Source organism: Falco biarmicus, chromosome 14 (assembly GCF_023638135.1).
Source record: "Falco biarmicus isolate bFalBia1 chromosome 14, bFalBia1.pri, whole genome shotgun sequence".
Classification (NCBI taxonomy): domain Eukaryota; kingdom Metazoa; phylum Chordata; class Aves; order Falconiformes; family Falconidae; genus Falco; species Falco biarmicus.
Genome location: NC_079301.1, coordinates 2,406,273 through 2,419,637, shown reverse-complemented (window position 1 = coordinate 2,419,637; position 13,365 = coordinate 2,406,273). Strand labels below are relative to the sequence as shown.

General features: G+C 45.2%; 1 long non-coding RNA gene across 1 annotated transcript; it reads right to left on the bottom strand.

Moving 5' to 3' along the window:
- Positions 1-530: 530 nt before the first annotated feature.
- LOC130158876 (uncharacterized) lies at positions 531-8,691 on the bottom strand. The gene is made up of 3 exons (XR_008825528.1): positions 8,238-8,691; positions 1,365-1,549; positions 531-643 (listed from the first exon to the last, which is right to left on the bottom strand). It is a non-coding gene; the product is annotated as an uncharacterized LOC130158876 (long non-coding RNA).
- Between the last annotated feature and the right edge of the window lie 4,674 nt (positions 8,692-13,365).

Sequence of the window (13,365 nt, the reverse complement as noted above, 5' to 3'; positions counted from 1 at the left end):
ACACGTATCAGGCCAAATCCCTCCACTGTGGGGTTTCATTTAAGGTGATGATGTTTCAACAGGGATGAACCTGGTCCAAAGAACACATGTAATTAAAATATGAAGGCCCTGGGCTGTTGCTAGGCTGATCGATGGCCTATTTGTTCCTCTTCAGCTGCCTAAACGACACCAAAATTGAGCTGCAATAACAAGCTGGTGACCCACTTTGCTGCTGCAGAGTCAGAACCCGGCATCAGGCAGGCAGAGAGCCTGGGATGCTCCGTGCCACGGCAGCTCCCTGTCCCTGATCTCGTTTGTAAAGCAGGAGGGGGATAAACTTTGGGAGACAGGAAAGATGTAGTGGTACACTCCAGGAGCGACTTCTTTCTACTCTACCGTGGTTAATTTAAATTTGTAGCGTGCCTTTACCACCCCTGCTGACTTTGAAGCAAAGCAATACTCATCTCATTAGAGCAGTCTTCTAGCAAGTTCAGCTTTTTAAACCTGGTGCCACTTCTCCCTTTGTATATTAAAAAAAAACCAAAAAAACCAAACCTGCAGGACAGATGCTTGGAGGACAGAAATCCCACAGGGTCTTTGTTCCATAGTTTGATTCCACATGGGGATGAGAGGAAGCATTGAGGAGATGGGATCCCTCATGACTCTGAAGGAGGGAGAACACAGTGCTCTTAACAGCAATAAGAAGTATTTAAGATATTACTTAGCCAGAGTTTAGAGCAGTGGAAGCAGTCCTGAGCCTGTGCTTGCATGCCAAGCCATCATATTTCCTCTTTCTGCTGAAATGTTTGGTGCTGAATTTGGGCGTTTGAAGACTTGTTCGATTTGGTGGGATGGCAGAGGAGTTCTGCCAACCCCCCCTTCCCCTCCACCCTCAAATGAGCCACTTTGATTTCTGCTATTCTCAGGAAAAAAGCAAGAATGTTAATATTCACTTACATTTACCTTAAGCCAAAATTGAAATGTTTGCACCTTGTAGGGAAAAAAAATAAAGACCTGAAGTGGGGAGCTCAATGGCACCGCCTGGAAAATCTTTTTGTGCGTAGAATCAATATCTACTTGATAATGGAACCAGAAAAAAACAAACCAATAGAATTGGGACAGGATTTGAGGAAGGTCAACAGAGAGGCTAACACTAAAATATGCTCCATTTTTCAAACAAAGTCAGCTTATGAAACCAGGACCTTAAGGACTAAGCCAGTGATCAGCTGGAGCGGACAGACACGCATGCGCACTGGTTGACCTCAACTGCTCACCAAAGCTCTCTGAAGGGAGCAAACCAACCGTGGTTCTTCAGAAAAAGATATAAATGTTAACCGAGGGGCACAGAGCCTGGGCCAGCCCCCCGTGCAGGGGTTTTAACGAACCCGTTTCACTTGTTTTCTTCTCCGCTCCTTTCTGTGGCGAGCGTAGCAGCCCACACAAGCTGCACGCAGATGGGTCAGCGCAGCCTCTCTGCAGCCCGGCGTTCATCCTGCAGACCTTCACACACCTCCCTGAATACCCAGTTCTCCTTCTCATCGCTCTAATTGCCGGCTTGCTCTGCCTAGACCTGCGCAAGGACAACAAAAGACTCTTCATAAATATTTTGGACATTGTATTTCATTACAGTGAGAACCTTCAAGTTTGATTTTAGAATTTTGAAACTTTTCATTTTTCAGCTTTGCACTGTTTTACCCTGAAGTTCTATAGAAATGAGCTTGTAACTTCCCTTCAATTCTTATACGTATGCCTGTTCATTACATATTAGTCGTAAATAAACCAAAAGCCAAAGACAAAACGTTTTTCTAGAGTTCTATGACAACAGAATACGTGTTGTTCCTCTTGTAATAACTATTGATATTATTGAACCGCTTTTTAATGTGAGTACCATCTGATCATACATTTATTGACAAGCTTTCATTTTTTCTGCTCTAAAGTGCTTTCCCACATTTCTAGGTTTCCGGGCTAGATTCTAATCCCCATAATTGCATTGATGGGTCCCTTGCTCCTGCTGGAATGAAGAGGATTATGAGAAGAACAAAGTGTCATGTGATACGGTGACAGGGACCAGAATTCAGGCTCCTACAATAAAAACGTTAAAATTTATTATTTTAACTTCTTACAACAAATTATTTTTCTTTACTTACTTTGAGAGCAAAAGGAAAGGTGTGAAATCTTTTCTCTTACCTTCCTGATGTATAATTACCTCTAAGGGCACTCTAACTCGCTATGTATGCATGTATCATTTAACACACACACACAAAAAAGGTAAATCTCAGTTTTCATCACCTCTTGAAATTCATATATCAACTACTGAAAATGATAAAAGATAACTTTGAATAAGTTTGTGCCTTATATAGGGGAAAGGAAAATAATCTGTTGTGTACCTTTTAGCTATGGTATCACAAAGACTTTCCATATTATTCGGGCCTCAAATCAAGAAAGCATTTAAGCATTTACTCAACTACAAGGGCTCAAGGTTTCACAGCTTATGGTTAGTAACACCTGAAAATCCTACATCGGATCGGGGCCTCCCAGAAATACCCAGCACAAAGAATCACAGTATAATCCTCTCAAAAACTGCGCCAAGCTCAACACGCGTCGGCTGTCTTCCCCTCCGTGCAAAGGGATTGCAGGATTTCCCACCACTGGGACTCCCGCCGATTTCCAGTATTCAGTAGGATTCAGGTAATCCTGGTAGAATTACTTCTTCCTTCACAGAAGAAAACCTTGCTTTTTGCATACAAAGAAACGCCAGAGCTGCGGCACCGCACGAACGCGGGAGCGCCAGGGCTGCCGTCAGCCAGGGCAGCTCTACCTCTGGATCGCGGTCTGCGCCGAGAACAAAGAGGGTTTCAAACAAGTACTCACGGTGTTTACTGACCTCAGACAGGCTAAGCATTCCTTTTCTATTTTTATACTAGGAAAGTTTAGTATTTCCAGAAATTATTTAAACACAGAGCCGCTGTGTGCATTCTCAGGGTGGTTTGTGTTTTCTCTTCACGCAGACGCCCCTCAGGGGCCCGGGCCACGCTCAGGGGGAACCTGCTTCCCTAGCGGCCCACGCTCGTCCCCGCGGGCTGCCCAACTTCGTGGTCTCCCTAGGGTGGCCGAGGCACCGCCGCACTCCTCCGAGCTACTCACCCCCACCCAAACGCCACGGCCACCGCTCCCCGCAGCCCCCAGCCCAGCGAGCTGCTCTCCCCCCGCCGCACCCCTTCTGCCCCCGCCGCCCCCCCACGCTCCAGAAACAATCTGGGCCCCGACTGCGTTACCACTGCTGGGACAAGCCTGCTCCCCACAGCTCCCCACTCTTCAAAAACCGCCAGCAGACCCCAACCCCTTACCTACCCTACACCCATTCCCAGGACTATTTGGCTTCGACACTCCAGGCACGGCAGAGCAATCAATTTCTCCTCTCACAGTTCTCAGCAGCAACATGGTTTCCACCCTTTCCCCCCAGGGAACGCTCACCTTCCGTCCACCACCAGCCCCAGAGGTAACTCAGTGGATTATCCCTGCGGGAGCTCTTGGCTCCCTATGGGGAAAGCCTTCGTGTGCCATGCCACACTCTGTGTATCTCGTCTAGAGATCACCCACATGATGTTTCAGTGTTATCACCTTTCCCACCCCCTTCTTTGAAGCAAACCTTTTTTTCCCCTCTTACCCAAAAAAACCCACAAAGCTTCCTTTTTGCACAAAGCAGCCAAGAGATTCGTTAAAAGCATCCCACTCCACAAGCAGATTAATAGCCAGAAACTTCTTCAAAAAAGCTAAATAGGGATGGCAGTTTGGTTTTTCTCCATCCCAAGCAAAAATCCAGATACACATCCTCATCTGAGCTGGGTCTGCGCTGTAACAGATCCAGCGCTCTGACAAAAGCTGAGGGAGGGGCACATAGCAAAGCTCCCAAAAAGTTATCCATACACTTCACCTAGTCAGCTTGTCAAAAGATAAAATATAAATGTTAATGATACCTACGTTTGGTATGTGAATATGATTTTTCCCACTGTCATCAGAACAGCCATTTGTTTACATGCATTGGCTAAAATCGGAAGAAGAAAGCCATTCTCATTTATGAACATGCAAAATCTCTTTTTCCCCCCATCAGAATGGAAACTGCTTCTGTTTTCACATATAATCACCTTATTTTTCAGCTTCCCCTCCTCATTGCCTACATTTTCCATTACATTTTAATATGCCCAGTGAAGACTGCGCACAAAATACAGATCTTTCTGAAGAAGCCAGGACAGAAGAGCACATATTGCCACCCATACACAAGCCTGCGAGCAAACAGAGCACGGGTCAAGCAGGCAGGCAGTTTAGCAAGAAGATTTAATCAAAACTGAAATTAACCCAAGCCCTTGTCACACTTCCCTTGCTGGGAAAGATCACACTTGCAGCTATTCTGGACAGCAGGAATGGAAAACCCCTTAAAATCCAAAGCCATAGCATGGGGGGTGGGGCGAGTGGGGGGGTGGCATATCACAGCCCATCGATGTGTTGAGAAACTCACTTTGCATTGCAGGGAGCTGGATGGATTGACACGCTGCTGAACTCACTGGCACCCCATTGAACCCAGGCAGGAACGTACATTTAATTTAACATCAGCGACTTCATTCACAAATCTGGTTTCAATGAGAACCTGAATTAAAAAATCCATTGAGCAAATGTAATATTAATAAGAAATGAGTAAAGAAGAATAAATCAAAAGAGTGAGACACTCTCCCCCTCCCCACCAGGGAGCTGCAGAAGATGCACACAGTGCTGGATACAAACTCTGTGGTTTATTGCCTAACATTTCTCCAGCTTGAAAATCACAGCTTTACCACTGATGGTTTCACCTTGCCTAAACGGACAGAGTTTAACTAATAGTCCCTCCCATACCAATATTAGGACGATCCAGAAGATCCATAGTCTCCTCACTGAGCACCTACTCTTCTTCCATACAGCTTCCATATAGCTTCCATCCCGCTCTCCCTGTCAGCACAGCAGCCTGGTTGTGCTCCCCGCAGCAGACCTGCAAATTGGCTGTGTTACAGCTTTACATTTAACAACTGCCTAATTAGCATGGCCTTAAAGAATTCCTATAGGGTAATCCCAGGCCAAGTACCACTTTAATCATTTTGGCACCGACTTCTGTTCAGATTGTTTTTGTCAAAACCAGCTTGAGCTCTTTGAGCAATTGCTTAAATGACCGGTACATGGAATGGTCTAATTTTTTCTTCATCGTTATAACAGGAGAAGCCTGTAACTGTGGCCACAATAAAACAATAATACTTGTCCTTTTTGATAATCTACAAACCGCTTTTCTGATTAAAAGTCCAAACTTCTAATACCTAGAGACAAATCCAGAACTCAAACAACTGCAGCTCAGATTCATACTCAAGTGGTGGTATGAGATTTCTTCCACTAAATCATACTTTTAAGACTCATTACTTTTTACATGATCAAACTAAAGTCCTTAAATCTGTACCAAAAAAAATAACTCTCCAGGTCACGGTGTGGTACAGTGGGTCAGTCTGAGACCCAAAGGCTGAGCCCAGCCAGCAGAATCAACGATGACATGGCAGTTGTTCCTCATTAATTAGGTGCCCAAACCAATGGGGCTTCCTAAGATCCTTCAAGCCCTCCTCATGAGGGCATAGCCAAAGATTTTTCCTGCTCTGGCCTCAGGTATTACACATAACAAGGCTGGAAGGTATTTCACGGTGCAAGGAACAAACCCCTTGCAGGAAGCTGTCCTGCTGGGATGAGCTCCATCCTTTCCCCAGCTGTGGTCTGGCTGCTGGGGAGGGGAGGGCTGCCAGCTGCTCCCCCTCCATCACGGCTCTGGGGGCTTCCCCTCACACTCACACCAGCCTCCGCAAGGGTGGAGGGAAGAAATTCTTCTCGCTCACCTTTTTCTGCCAGCTTACTCAACCCTTCCTTCCCCAGTCCAAACTGCTAACCGCCCACTGGGAAAATACGCAGGCCTGGACAAACCAAACGCTGAGTATTACTGCTGTCATGGTGTGTGGTCATGACAGTTCTGTAATCCCAAAATAAAGCAAGAGCCAAAGAGGAAAACGGCCCTGGGGATCACCGTGATTTCAGCAGGCAAACTGCAGTGCCACCTGCAATAAGCTTGTGACTGGCAATAAAGCCATGGGACGGTTTGGGTTGGAAGGGACCTTCAGGATCATCTAGGGAGATGACACTGGTCACTCTTCCCTTACCCACCAGCACTGTAACCCCATCGTAGAAGGCCACCAAATTTTTCAGGCGTGATTTGCCCTTAGTGGAGCCATGTTGGCTGTCACCTCCTTATTTCCCACGTGCCTTGTAATAAAGTCATAGTAGATCATACACACACACAATAATTCTTCACCTCAGAGGGGTGAGCACATTGTGCCTCCTGAGGATTCTGTATTTACTAGCTATATGGATATTTTAATTTACAGAGTTCAACTCTGGGTGGAGATTGGTCCCCATTTATTGACTTACTGAGCACCACACAGGTCACTCTGGACACCCACACTCTGGCCCCACATACTCCAAGGTAGGCTGGAGATGCTCTGTTAGGAGGGGTCTACTTTAGAGAAAGTCCTTTATCTGCTGAACGTAGCCTTTGCTTTCTTTTTGTGGAATAAACATAGGCAGGTGGTTACTTCCTAGGATGTATTTGTTACATAAAAATATTCAATAGATCTGGCCAAAAGCCATTTCGATGCAATGGCATTGCCTGTGACCAGTGACCTGTACTTTATGTTTGATAGCTGGGTTCCAGCGGTGCATGGTTAGCAAGGGGAAACAGAGTTGTGCCAGTTCCTTCTCTGAGCATGCAATCGCCACCAGCAAACACCCAATCATATTATTTTACAGTCTAACTTGCACAATTTTTGCATCTGCAACATTAATGTTTTCATTTTCTATTCCAGTTTTTTGCAATTCAGCTAACAGGAAAGAGGAATAAGAATGAACAAAACTTGTTAACTTAAAACTTCAAGCCAAGATTTTTTGGAAACTACTTTGCAGTTATGTTCCTTGTTCCATTAAGTTCACAAATGTTGCTATTTTGAAACAAATCAGTAACAAGTTTACGTACACAAAATGAGCAACAGCAGGCATGAGTCTGGGGTTTAACTCACTCTTCTTTGTTAACTTTTGTTACATCTCAGATTGAAACATCAGCTTTATAAGGTTGAGCAATGGACGGAGCAAGTAAATGGTCAGTGTCTTAGAAATTTGGCAATGGAAAGCAGAAGTGTATACTCACTACAGATGGAGAGTGAGAAAAAAACAGCAGCATCGCATAGTGAGTTATATTATTGCACAAAACAAGAATTTTTTTGAGAAGCATCAAGGAGCACTAAATAGTGAGTCAGAGCTTACACATCAGCAATGCTCTGTGGGTGCATTTCTATCACAGGGAACTCTAAGCATATGCTGTGTCTTAGAACTTGGGAAATCTATGTGGGGCTTCCTACAGCTGGGTACAGCAGGACCTGAGAGTTTGCAGAAAAGCCTGATGCAGAGGCGTGAGAGTGAGTTAGAGCCACACCGTGCTGCTTAACGTAAAGTGAAGCACCTCAGCTCCGAGGAATAACACTCCGCGTTCACAGCAAAGCTCGGAAGTCCAGTCCCACAGAAACAGCAGAGGGACATTAAAGCCAGCAGCCCCCTTTGGGATCAATTCAGCTGCGGTGACACTGCCAAAATAAACCTGTAACCCAGGGCTGGCTGAATTGCCAGCACTGCCGATGGACGGAGCAAACAACCACAGCCTGGTTTGGGCTGGGAGGGAGCTGACAGCCCCCCGAGCCCCAACCCCCGCCAGGGGCAGGGACACCTCCCACCAGCCCAGGTTGCCCCCAGCCCCGTCCAGCCTGGCCCTGAGCACCCCCAGGGATGGGGCACCCACAGCTGCTCTGGGCAGCCTCTGCCAGCGCCGCCCTCACGGGGAAGAATTTCTTCCCAGTATCTGCCCTAAGTCTGCCCTCGGTCAGCTTAGAGCCATTCCCCCCCGCCCTGTCACTGCACCCCCCCGTACAAAGCCCCTCCCCAGCTTTCTTGTCGGCCCCTTCAGGTACTGGAAGGTGCCAGAAGGTCTCCCCGGAGCCTTCCCTTCCCCAGGCGGAGCAGCCCCCGCCCCAGCCCCAGCCCACCGGGACAGCAGAGTTTATATTCCCAATATAGAGTTTCACAGAGTTCAGAGCCACATATTTCAATTTTACATAGCCAGAGCTATATTTAGGAAAGATGCTGCTTCCACTTACCCTCAAGGAAAAGCAGAGTTAATGAGACATGGAAAAAGCCTGTGAGTCTTAATGCTGCTTCTGCTGCTGCTTTTAAAGACACAGCTCTTCTGGTTCCCTGCCATTATCCTTCACCAGGTGAAGCTCCTCAGCTCCTTGCTCACTTGTCTTTCAGCACTTCAACAAACATCAGCAAATAAACCCCCAAGAAAAGTGACAAGATGCCAGATTATTCACAAGAAACAGCAATTTAACAAGATTTTAACAACAGAGTCAAATTTTCTTCCTGGAAGCAAGCCCCAAACAAGCATCCCAAGCAAAATAAAGCCCTGATAGACACAGTCAACAAAAAAGCCCCAGCATGTCTGTGCAAGTTTCAGCTCCGGACAGTCACGGTGCCGATTGATGCACAAATCACCCCGACTTGTGCTGCTGTACCAGCTGCCCCTCCAGTCTTCCCCAGAGCACAGCCCTCGTGCCACGGGGGGAACATCTGCAATCCCTGCCTGGGACAGGAGGCACGAGGAAGGTGGGTCTTTGGCCTCCTGGGATTCACAGGTCAATACCAAACTCTTCCATCTCCACTCGAAGCCTGCAGGCAGCCAGGACGTAGCAGTAGCAGAATCTGTTAGCAGCTCAGCACCAAGTGGCTGCTGGCCCACACAGGTGATTTATATTCCGAATAGATTGATGGGGTTATCACAAATAAATTAACTCAGGCAGGAATTAAGTGGTAAGGATCTTCTGGTAAAGAAAAATGGGTTAATTAAAATCAAACACGCTAAACGTTGGAAACTTGTAAAACAGGAGCAAAACAGAAATTAAAAAATCAGTATTTCGATTTCATGCATAAACTAGCGGAGGAAAAGCTGGATTACCATCTTTCTAGATTTTAACCTGCAGAATATAAGAACATCAGCTGATGGAAGCTGTTATTCTGCACACCTGGGCATCCTTTTTGTGGGAAATAATCCTCCCTCCAAAGAGAGGTGGACTTTAGGATTTATTTGCAAAATGGTTGCAAAGCTCTGGAAATCCTGAACTAAAAGGTACTAAAGGAAACCACCACTAGGTATCATCATTTGACTATTGAATAGATACCAGCAAAATTGTTAACAATGATCTGGCATGTAAAAATCCTGATTAAACACCCAGGTAGATTAAGTCACCTTCTGTAGGGGCTCATTTCCCACAGCAGAGAGCAGGCTGGGGAATGATATCCCAACTACAGGTCTCAGTTAATTGGCTATAATTAGCTAAAAAGCCCAGCTTACTCCAGGGTCCTGGTCCCAGCACCTGATGAATGTTTTTCTGTGGCAACAAGGAATCAGAACCGGGTATGAAAGTAAAAAATTCCCTGCCAGCATTTCTCCTTCAATTTCAGATTTTCTGGCATGTGGATAAAAATAACCACCAGCCAGAATGTGGTTTTATATGTCTGACCTGTAAAATTCGGCACTGCTTTCATTTGTAATAAAACACATCTGCTGTCCTTCAGGAGTCTGGGAAAGCACACCTTTTAAGGGATTTTCCTTATGCAATTTGAGTTCACAGAGCTCTTCCTGCTAGTGAAAACAGGCACAGCTTCAGTGCAGCTGATGGAGTTTTCCTCACTTAAATTCAGAATGGGACTTCGTATCTTTCAAATAGAAATAAATCCAAAGCATCTCATGGATTGAAACATGTCAATTAAAATTGCATTGAAATAAAAATAGTAAGTGAGCAATAAACGTATGTCTCATCTTTCCAGAAATTAGCAGATTTTGCTCCTAAAATGTATTCTGCAGCAACACTGCAGGTATCTTGCTACAAAGAGAAGTTAATTTTGAGAAGTTATTTAAGTTTTGGATTAAACCAGAGTAACAAACACAGGGTGGAAAAAGTACCCAGACGACACTTTTCCACAGGCGAAACCACATAGCATCCTTAAAAAAATATCATTTGTGGTGCTTCACATTACCAACGTGCATTTATCTACATCTTCCCTTGCACTGCTAAAACAAGTGTTACTGTGCTAAGTACTGTTTATTTATTAAAATTCTAAAAACTAGGTCACCTTATGTTTTTCTGTTAGAAAAATGAAGCCCAGAAGCATGCCTGCAATAAAGCCATGTATTATCCTTACAGGTGCGAGACATATCCTGGCTTCAGCTGCATCCACGGTACGGCTGGGTTCAGCAGAGCTGCTCTCAGGAATTATATAGCACACTTCTCGCCTCCATCACGCTGTAACACTGGCTGTAATTATAATAAAGGCTACAGATAGCAAGCTTTTCTCATCACATTGCTTGTTGTGCTGTGTTTTCTTTTCATTCTAGCTAAAATTGTCCATGTATTTGAAAACAGTAACTCAAAACCAGGTTCTGTAACCAGTCCTGGAAAGGTGTGGGACGGACGCAGCTTTGCAGTAACCTTGGATTCTGCCAAATACGGAATATTCATTTCCATACTCTCTTCTGTCACTCTGTTTCTTTGATGGTGACGGGAGAAGCAGGGCCACCACCCCAGCAGCTGATGGTGCTCAGCGGCTTGGTCAGTGTTGAAGCCGCAGCTGGCTTCAATATCTGGGGCCGGGGGCTGGGGTTAGCAGGAGGGAGAGCAGGTCTCCCCGAACGCGTTTCTCAGGACAGAAAAACGACCAGAGTCCAGACCCCAGCTTTAAACTCTGACTCGCATATTTCCTGAGGAAGCACCTTGCGCAATTAACTTCTTTTAAGACTTTAGTTCGAACTATAAATACATCCCAGGGGAAATCAAAGGCTAGGGCAAGGCAGCACAAATGCCACAGAGCACTTTATTCTATGGTTAATTGCAAACCCTTTGGTTAGTGATGCCCTTTGGAGTATTTTTCCTCTCACCCTCAGTTAACTTATTCTCTGCCCCTCTACCAAGGAAGACTTCAGAACGCTGCCTACTCTGGACTCCTCCAGAATTTAGTAAAGTCATTTCGCCTCTTCCAAAGGACTCCCAACTTGATTTGGAATGCTGAGAAGGGGATTGAGACACACGTGGAATTAGGGCAATGCACAGTAAAAGCAAAGCATCCTTCCCTATCTTCCTCTTAAAAAACAAGGACTAGTTTCAGTATTACTTTGCTCCTTGCACCACTAAGATCAATGGGAATTTTTGATCAGGCAAGGATGTTCACCTAGGTCTTGGACACGTATGAGTCTGATTTTATTTAATTATTTGCTACATACTCAGCAGGAATTGTGTTTGCCTGTCATTTCGATCAGGAGACAGGTTCTTACTTTGGCCACCCACATCGCTTTTCCCTGCAGGAGCAGGTTCTTCCCAATCCTGCTGGTCACCAAACTACAGCAATCCCTCTTTTCCTTCACCCCTCTGGAAACCCCCATCCTGCCACAACACTATCACAGAAAAAGCTACCTCAGATTGAAGGCTGCCTGCCAAAGTAACCCATTGAAAGCTGGGCACTCAAGATGACAAAGAGCAGGAATAGGATTTTTAAAGGCAGAGAAAAGCATACGCAGCTTTCAAGACAGTTCAAGAGAAGCAAAGCGCCCATCTTCCTACAGCTCCCAGATGAAAGTGTATAAAAAGCGGGGAAACACCCCAAAACCAGGGGTGTTTGCTCCGCTCAGACGCTGCATTGGCTCGACGCTTAGACAGGCTCACTCACCACCACCCATCAGGCTGAGCAGCCTCGTTGGCCAGCTGGTTTCTGTTTGATTTCAGACCTTCGAGGTTTGACCTCAAACTTCAGCACACATACCACACTAAACCCACGTGCTGCCACCCCAGCGTGTGTTAAACGTTACGTACATAGATTCATTGAGCTGTGCGCTTAAGTTCCACCCATCCCAAACGACATTGCAAGGCATCAGGAAAGGTTAAAAAAAATAAAAAATCTTTAAGATACCCAAAAGTTTTGTAGTTCCCTTTCCAGTATGCACAGTGCTGTATTTAGCAGGCTGTTTGACAACACGTGCTGTGACGCACACAGCGGCGGTCGCACCCTCCTCCTCCAAAAGCCCCAGCCACCAAGGTGCAGCCTTTACACAGGTACAGCTGACTACGGGTCCACTTCGCCTTTCCTCTGCAAATTTCCTTCTCTGTATAGGCCAAAACAGACACAATTTTAACCCAAAGCCCCATCACACAGTTCCTATTACAGTAAATACAACTAATTCATAAGCTAAATTACTTGAATAAAGAGCTTCCAGGTGAATCCCTTGTGAATTCCTGTCTTCTCAATGTTCTGAGGCATTCTTTCAAGCCTACGGATATTTTAATTGTAAATGCCAGCTCAGAGATTATTTTTAAAAATGCCCAACAACTTAAGATGCTGGATTTAAACAAACAAAGAAAAAAAGCAAAATAAGCCATCAAAACCCCAACAACTTTGATCTCTTCAAAGGACTGATTGGATGCCAAGGGCCTTCATTTACAAACATGTAAAAAATTGCATTTGATGAATTATTACCTAGAGATCACCAGATCCTTTGCATTCTCTTAAGAGGGTTGACAAACATGTAAAAAAATGCGTATTATGCATCAGAGGTTAAAAGATGCGTCTCAAAGGCAAGGAAGGTTCGGGTTTACGTTAGCTGTTTCGGAGCAAGCTTCCCCAAGCAGCTCTGCTTTACACCGTGTCCCATACCTGTGCCTTGAGGGGCATCAGGACCCAGGCAGAATGATGTCACTGGCATGCCAGCGTGCATTTGGGAAGCTTACACTTATAGAAACAGTTTGTTGCTAGATTTTGGATTGGGATTTCACAATTGCAAACTCAGAACTGCAGGCATGTCAAACTACTCAGTCACAGTGGAAGGGAAGAGGTTTCCTTACCAGAAGAAAGCTTCTGCAGACCAGGTAGCAGCCTAAGTAATTCATCATTTTACACTGGTGACAGAGTGATTAATTTCCAGTTGAAATACTGAGAATTAACAGAAAAGCAAGACAATGAGTTTGAAAGCAATTTAACAAAGTTTCCATATCAAAATCTGCATTTAAGTTTCCAAACCAAGGTGAAGAAAGCTTGCACTGGCTTTTCAGGAATGTTGCAGTTGTCTTAGCTTGCTGAGGCTGCAGGTGCTTCACTTCCAAGGAAATAAAAGCAGAGTCCATTTACTAAAAATGCAAATAGAACATAAACCAGCAATGTACTGACAGAAAACCGTGCAGA